General features: G+C 44.8%; 1 pseudogene; it reads left to right on the top strand.

Moving 5' to 3' along the window:
* Positions 1–1,475: 1,475 nt before the first annotated feature.
* LOC115893860 lies at positions 1,476–1,706 on the top strand (annotated as a pseudogene).
* Positions 1,707–8,820: the final 7,114 nt, after the last annotated feature.

The following is an 8,820-nucleotide window of genomic DNA, read 5'->3' as shown; positions in this document are numbered from 1 at the left end:
TACTAAAAATACAAAAACATAGCTGAGCGTGGTGGCGGGCGCATGTAGTCCCAGTTACTCGGGAGGCTGAGGCAGGAGAATGGCGTAAACCCGGGAAGAGGAGCTTGCAGCAAGCCGAGATTGTGCCACTGCACTCCAGCCTGGGTGACAGAGCGAGACTCCATCTCAGAAAGAAAGAAAGAAAGAGAGAAAGAGAGAAAGAGAGAAAGAGAGGAAGAGAGGAAGAGAGGAAGAGAGGAAGAGAGAAAGAGAGAGAAAGAAAGAGAGAGAAAGAGAGAAAGAGAGAAAGAGAGAGAGAGAGAGAAAGAAGGGAGGGAGGAAGGAAGGGAGGGAGGGAGGAAGGAAGGAGGGAAGGAAGGAAGGAAGGAAGGAAGGAAGGAAGGAAGGAAGGAAGGAAGGAAGGAAGGAAAACTTGCGTGATCTGTTTATTCTTTTTTTTTTTTTTTTTTTTGAGATGGAGTCTTGCTCTGTCACCCAGGCTGGAGTGCAGTGGCCGGATCTCAGCTCACTGCAAGCTCCGCCTCCCGGGTTCACACCATTCTCCTGCCTCAGCCTCCCGAGTAGCTGGGACTACAAGCGCCCGCCACCTCGCCCGGCTAGTTTTTTGTAGTTTTTAGTAGAGACAGGGTTTCACCGTGTTAGCCAGGATGGTCTTGATCTCCTGACCTCGTGATCCACCCGTCTTGGCCTACCAAAGTGCTGGGATTACAGGCTTGAGCCACCGCACCCGGCCGATCTGTGTTTATTCTGTGTTGTTTTCAGATGCTTGTGCATTTGTTTGCTTAGTTTGGTCCCTTTCTTCCATGTTAGATGCTTTCCTCCAACTTCTGGTAATTTTTGGCTGCCTGGATTAAGAAAGGAGGACAAAAAGGTGTTAGGAGCTCTGAGCATTTAGATGGGCTTCATGATTTTGAGCTTCACTGTAAAATAACATAAGTTGGTCTTTTATCTGCTAGGGAAACTCTGAGGTCAGCATCTTTAGGTTTTTTCCCTGAGGCAGGTTAGATACTTCTCTGTAAATTCTTCTAATTTTGGCTGGGCACAGTGGCTCATGCCTGTAATCCCAGCACCTTGGGAGGCTGAGGCGGGCGGATCACTTGCAGCCAGGAGACCAGCCTGGCCAACATGGCAAAACCCTATCTCTACTAAAAATTCAAAAATTGGTGGTGGGTGTGGTGGCGGGCGCCTGTAATCCCAGCTACTCGGAAGGCTGAGGCAGGAGAATCGCTTGAACCCAGGAGGCAGAGGTTGCAGTGAGCCGAGAGGCACCATTTCATTCCAGCCTAGGTGACAGAGCGAGATTCTGTCCCCATCCCCCTCGCCCCTCAGAAAAAAGCAAAAAAAGAAAAGAAAATAAGAAAAGAGGGCTAACTAGGTCGATGACGCCAAACGCAAGAGGCCGGGCCTACCGCGGGAGCCTGAGGGAAGCCGTGCATTCTGTTTCAAGGTGTCTGTGAGCCCGCGGAGCATACGCCATGAGCAAAGCTCACCCTCCTGAGTTGAAAAAATGTATGGACAAGAAGTTATCATTGACATTAAATGGTGGCAGACATGTCCAAGGAATATTGCGGGGATTTGATCCCTTTATGAACCTTGTGATAGATGAATGTGTGGAGATGGTGACTAGTGGGCAACAGAACAATATTGGAATGGTGGTAATACGAGGAAATACTATCATGATATTAGAAGCCTTGGAACGAGTGTAAATAATGGCTGTTCAACAGAGAAACCCATGTTCTCTCTCCATAGGGCCTGTTTTACTATGATGTAAAAATTAGGTCATATACATTTTCATAGTAGGCTTTTTGTTAAATAAACTTTTGTAATAGTCAAAAATGCTTTCTCAGATGTTCTGAATATAGAATATTAGCTCTCATTCCAACTTTTTCTAACATGAATTTTCCTGATTGACACTGATTTCAAAGGCTTTTATGCATTAAAGTGGAAGAATCTTGTTAAATGTGGAAAAAAAAAAAAAAGAAAATTCTAGTTTTCTGTCTGGACACTAAATGTTTGACATCAATAGATCTGAAAGCCTAGGGGTTGAAGTGGGCTGGGTATCTTTGTGTTCAGTAAGCTGTGTGCTGACAGTTACTTGGTCCTTCTGTTTTGATGCACTTCTCAAGACCTTCGACGTTGCTCTCTGTTGAGAACTCTTTCCACCAAGTGAACATCCAAGTTTCTCCCTGACAGGTGGCAAGCTCCAGCAGGTGAAAGGTGAGGGCATCTCAGGATCTACCTGCTTCTCAAACCCCTTTCACAAGAGCCCCCCTCATGTGACTCCCCACTCTTCCCTCATCTGGGAACTTTTGGGAAATCGGGTGTCACAAGTGGGATGCTTGTGATTTCCCTAATTTCCAGCTTTCCTTTTGATCTTGGATTTGGCCCTCATAAGCCTGATGAGTCATTTTCACTCATCTAATTGCTTTCTAGCTTCAAAGTTTGTTGTTGTTGTTGTTGCTCTTGTTTTCTTCATCTTTATGGGTTCATAGTTTATTGCTGTTTTGTTTAAATCCCTGTAATATGGCTATCACTGGATTCCAGGAATAAACAGAGTTAAACGCATTCAATGCCACTTTAAAGAAGGACAGGGCTTGGTGATTTAAATTTCTCTGTTTTCTTGTTTCCACTCTTTGCCACTATTATGAACCTCTTGAGGATGAAATTAAATAGTAGCTAGAACTACAAATGTGCTGGGTCAGGAAGAGTAGCTGACCAGCAATTTCTCAGCAGGGTGGGTTTGAAATTGTTTTTGGCCGGGAGTGGCGTGCTCTCTGCCTTGGCTCTGTGCTTTCCCTATTATGGCCTGCTATCTCTTATATATGTGTGTTGCTAGGGGCTGTATTTCTCTGCAACTCACTGTATACTCAGTTTTCTTTCTTTCTTTCTTTCTTTCTTTTTTTTTTTTTTAAGTATTAAAAGAACTCTAATACTAGTTGAGATCTGGCTGCCCTGTAGTAAAGCTTCATAAGCTTGGTTGCCCTTTCTGCTTCTTGGTTTTTCTCTTCTTTACCTTCCTTTTCTGACAGCCCCTTTCCCCATTCTTTCCTTCCTTGCTTCTGCAGATGGAGCCCTGCCTGCCCTTCCACGGGCTGCTCTCTGCTCCGTGCTGTGAACAGTTTTCCTGTGTGGCTGCTCTCAGGCTGCCAACACTGAGAATCCTTCCATTTCAGCCTATGGACTTTCCAGAAGAAAGCCACCTGGAAGAGCAAATTCCACCTGGAAGACTCTGCCTCTAAAAGTAATAATTATAATAATAAATTTAAAGAAACATAAAATGGGGACATTGGGGGTGGCTTAGGGAGGGAGGGTAGAAACTTAGGGAGACCTAACACCTAAGGCCATTTGAACTACAGGTTTCCCCCACTGATAGTTGATAGCGGTCCCCTCCGAAATTCCTGACTCTTGACTCATCCTCTGAGCAGGCACCTGAAAGGCACGAACTCATGGCCAGACCACTCTCCTTTTTTAGTTAAATGAAAATAAACTTTTTTTTTTTTTTTTTTTTTTTGGGGGGGATGGAGTCTCGCCCTGTCACCCAGGCTAGAGTGCAGTGGTGCAATCTTGGCTCACTGCAAGCTCCACCTTCCGGGTTCACGCCATTCTCCTGCCTCAGCCTCCCGAACAGCTGGACTACAGGTGCCTGCCACCATGCCCGGATAATTTTTTGTATTTTTAGCAGAGATGGGGGTTTAACTGTGTTAGCCAAGATGGTCTCGATCTCCTGACCTCGTGATCTGCCCACCTCGGCCTCCCAAAGTGCTGGGATTACAGGCATGAGCCACCGCGCCCGGCCCTTTTGTTTTTTTTTGAGTCGGAGTTTTGCTCTTGTTGCCCAGGTTGGAGTGCAATGGCGAGATCCTGGCTCACCGCAATCTCCACCTCCCGGGTTCAAGCGATTGTCCTGCCTCAGCCTCCCGAGTAGCTGGGATTATAGGCATGTGCTACCACAGCCCAGCTAATTTTGTATTTTTAGTAGAGGTGGGGTTTCTCTATGTTGGTCAGGCTGGTCTCAAACTCCCGACCTCAGGTGATCAGCCCACTTCGGCCTCCCAAAGTGCTGGGATTACAGGCGTGAGCCACCACGCCCAGCCAAAAATAAACTTTTTATATTTTTCCTATTGCAAAAGTTGATGCATGGTCATGTAAAAAATGTAGAGAAATAGTAGAGAAGCAAGAAAGTAAAATCAGCTTTAATCTATAGGTAATTACTGATCATTGACCATGCTTTGGTGTACACTGCATATACTGCCTGGGCTGCTGGCTCTCTCTGAGTATGTGTGTGTGTGTGTGTGTGTCTGCGTGTGTGTTTGTCTCCATGTACATCTATTATCATAATTGCTATGTTCACATGAAATGACAGGTGAGTTTCCTTCAAATCATATCTAAACTGGATACTCTTGGAATTGATTGATCACTCAGCCACACTCTGAGGAAGGTAGGATCTTTTCTGGAAGCCCTTTCCAACCAAATGTGTCGGTTCATCTTCCAGGAAGAATAGCAGCAGCAATCACACAGCAGAGGAGCAGGGATGCAGGGATTCTGGCTCCCTGGCTCCCTCCTGACCTTTGTTTCTGGGCCACGACTCACCTGGCTGTTTGAGGTAGGCCACCCCATTCATTGCTACCATTCTTGATTTGGTATGACGTCAGCTCAACAGTTACACTGAAGCCAGGAATTAAGGAGCAAGTACTAGGCCGTTTCCTCGGCAACCCAGCTTCTGTGGGCAGTCGTTGTGGCCACTGATGATCCACAGTTACTACTGCGGGGCAGAGCACTCAGTGGAATGAGCTAAAATGAGCTTTTTCAGGGGCCATTGGCAGAAATCTAATTCAGAGAGTTGCTTAGGAATCCTCTGGTCCTCAGGTCAGGGAGACCAAGGAAACTTAAAAGACACACTTCTTCTTTGTGGCTTTCATACCTGCAGGCACTTCCTCTCGTCCCCGCTGCCCGCAACCCCGGGCTTCCCTCCTAAACCACGGATCTGAGGGCACTGTGCTCTTGGTTAAACGGCCTTTGACACTTCCTTGAATGGAGAACAAAGCCCAGGTTCCTCAACATGCCATTCCGGAAACCCATCACTGACCCCAAGTGGGCTCTTGGTTGCTTCTCACTGTATTATTATTTCTGGTCCAGCCTCACCAGAGACCCACCTTGCTAGAATCACAAAGCATTCCCTGCAAACTTGGCTGAGGGCATTTTTTCACTTTACGTTCAAATGTGACTGCCTAGCCATCAAAGGCTAGCTGAAACAATACAAAGGTCTACTTTTAATCAAGTTCTCCTATTGAACCTCGCATCATTTTCATTTGTCTTTGTTTTCTTCTCTTTAATTGTTAAATGATCCTTTTCGGGGCAGAGGGGACTCAATCCTTTCCCAATAGCTTTACTCTAATTTGAGCAGCATTTCAATGTGAGAAACAATGCATTATGTTTATGATTTCCAGGTTTATGTTTTAAAAATTGCTTTTTAGAGACTGGTGTCTCATTATGATGCTCAGGCTAGACTCAAACTCCTGGGCTCAAGCAGCCCTCCTACTTCAGCCTCCCAAGTAGCTGAGTCTACAGGTGCATGCCACTGTGCCTAGCCTCATTTCCAATTTTGACTTAATATTTGGCATACTTTATAATTACATTGTGTCATTGGATGCCCACAGCCCCCGAAATCAGTCAGAGAGTAGGGTTGAGTGAGTGAGGGTGACTTGGGAATAAACAGAAGGATTCAGATATGAGGGATTTTGAGTGGATTGATTTTGTTTGTTTGTTTTTCAGACAGAATCTTCCTGTCTCCCAGGCTGGAGTGCAGTGGCGTGATCTCGGCTCACTGCAAATTCCGCCTCCTGGGTTCAAGCAATTCTCCTGCCTCAGCCTCCTGAGTAGCTGGGATTACTGGCGCCAGCTACCACACTTGGCTAATTTTTGTATTTTTTTGTATTATTATTATTTTTTTTAGTACAGATGGGGTTTCACCATATTGACCAGGCTGGTCCCGAACTCCTTATCTCAGGTGATCTGCCCACCTTGGCCTCCCAAAGTGCTGGGATTACAGGCTTGAGCCACCACTCATGGCCATGAATGGATTGCTTTTGAATTTGGCGAATGCACAGGTGTTTATGACATTATAATTTACTTTATTTGTAACCTGCAAGGTTACCAGGAATTATAAATACTTAGATAAGGCACTCAGTGTTTCTTTGTCATTGTTTATACATTTTTAAAATTTTAATATACAACTGTGAATATAGGTATATGTGTGAGTGTATATGTGTGTATAAGCTCATTGTTTTTCTTTTATCTTTTATATTATAGGATTTTTCTCATGTTATTACACAGGTTTTATAAATGTTTTAATGGTTATATTTCAGTCTACCATATAAATGAGCTAATTTGACTCAACTATTACTCTAATAATATCTTAAATTGTTTCTTTTTTTTTTTTTTTTTTGAGACGGAGTCTCGCTCTGTCGCCCAGGCTGGAGTGCAGTGGCCGGATCTCAGCTCACTGCAAGCTCCACCTCCTGGGTTTACACCATTCTCCTGTCTCAGCCTCCCGAGTAACTGGGACTACAGGCGCCTGCCACCTTGCCTGGCTAGTTTTTTGTATTTTTTAGTAGAGACGGGGTTTCACCGTGTTAACCAGGATGGTCTCGATCTCCTGACCTTGTGATCCGCCCGTCTTGGCCTCCCAAAGTGCTGGGATTACAGGCTTGAGCCACCACGCCTGGCCCCTAATAATATCTTAAATTGTGTCTAAGGAAAATTCTTAAATTGTTTAAGTAATAAAGATAAAATTTTGTACATTAAGTTTTTCTGTCTTTTCAGATTATTTAAGGATCAATTCAGAGAAGTAGGATTAGTGGGTTAATGATCACAACATCATTTTAAGGTATTTTCTTTTAATCACAGAATTATACCAAATTATCTTCCCTTTAGCAGTTACATTTCAGTCTAGCCATTGAATATGGATATTCATATATGTAACCTTTTTCAAATTCCGCACGCAAAATGGAGATTATTATTGTTTTAATTTTCATTTGATTTATAGTATGGTAGAATATAGTTTCTCTTTAATTTTATTTGTAAATAGTTTGTTTATGTTTACTGCCCTCACTAAACTTCAGGGTTATGTTTGCCTTAACCAATGTGCACAAATCATTAATGTTAAGGTTATAACCTCTTACGTTTGCTACACACTCCCTGTCATATTTAATTTTAAACATAAAAATTGTTTTTAATTTTACGTTTTTAAAATTTTCAATGCAGTCTCCAGTATTGACTTTCTACTGTGTAATTTTTTCAATTTATATTAAGCTTAAACATTTTTCCCACCCAGAAAATGAATATCTTTATTTTTTTCTGCTCTTCGTAAATTTGTATTTAAATATTTTTTAATTATTTAATTTATTTATTTATTTATTTGAGAGAGAGTCTTGCTCTGTCCCTCATGCTGGAGTGCAGTGGTACGATCTCTGCTCACTGCTACCTTCACCTCCCGGGTTCAAGGGATTGTCCTGCCTCAGCCTCCCCAGTAGCTGGGCCTACAGGTGCCTGCCACCACACCTGGCTAGTTTTTGTATTTTTAGTAGAGACGGGGTTTCACCGAGTTGGCCAGACAGATCTCGAACTCCTGACCTCTGGTGATCTGCCTGCCTTGGCCTCCCAAAGTGCTAGGATTACAGGCATGAGTCACCGCGCCTGGCCTAAATATTTTTTCTTTCTTTTTGAGACGGAGTCTGGCTCTGTTGCCCAGGCTGGAGTGCAGTGGCGCGATCTCGGCTCATTGCAAGCTCCGCCTCCCGGGTTCACGCCATTCTCCTGCCTGAGCCTCCTAGTGGCTGGGACTACAGGCGCCCGGCACGCCCAGCTAAATTTTTGTATTAGTAGAGACGGGGTTTACCCGTGTTAGCCAGGATGGTCTCCATCTCCTTACTTCGTGATCCACCCGCCTTGGCCTCCCAAAGTGCTGGGATTACAGGCGTTAGCCACCGCGCCTGGCCACTATTTTCTTTTTTAAATTCACATATCCAGAACTGTTGGCTTACAGAACCCTGTTCTAGGATATGAGATTAACTAATTTATTCATTCATTTAGTCATCCATGACTTCAAGAAATAATTATTTGGTGCCAATTCCTAGCTCTGTGCTAGGAATTGGTACACCAGCATTTCCTCTTCTGACAAGCAAGTGTGTACAGCAGCTCCGCGAGGTTCTGTGTGGCGTCTTGGGAAAGTGGTCCAATGACAGGGGACACCTGGGGAAGAGTGAAGCTCACCAGGGCCCGGGAAACAAGGTGATTCAGACGCGGAGCTCGAAGCTTGAGACGGGAGGGTGAGGGGGGTGTGTTTGAGGAGGGGCAGTGTACAGGAGTTTTAAGGTTGTGAGGAGGAGGGAGCCTCCCGCACGTAGGACGGGCTGAAGGTGCCCAGAGGAGAGGCGGGACCACAAGCTGGCTGAGCTCAGGCAGAGACCAGGTGAGGAGGCAGGTGGCCTCCTGGGATTCCATTCCGGCGTCAGGGGCAGCGTGCAAGGAGCAAGCTAATCTAGGATTACATCTAGATCATCACAATACAGGTAAATATTCTCATGGGACATAGATTCTTATATGTTATGTATAGATTGTTATACTAGATTAGATCTACTATACACTAGGAACCTAATCTATATCTTGCTTACATTTCCTCCACCTCCAGGACTGCACCCCACTGAGGGGCAGGAGTGGAGCAGAAGCTCTGTGGCCATCAAGCAGGAGTTGAAGGTGTCCTGGATCAGCACGGTGGCTGCTGAATGGAAAAGGGAACAGGCACAAAGGCTACATGGAGGT

The sequence above is a fragment of the Rhinopithecus roxellana genome, chromosome 16 (assembly GCF_007565055.1).
Source record: "Rhinopithecus roxellana isolate Shanxi Qingling chromosome 16, ASM756505v1, whole genome shotgun sequence".
In the NCBI taxonomy this organism is placed as follows: domain Eukaryota; kingdom Metazoa; phylum Chordata; class Mammalia; order Primates; family Cercopithecidae; genus Rhinopithecus; species Rhinopithecus roxellana.
This window is presented reverse-complemented; position numbering and strand designations above follow the sequence as displayed.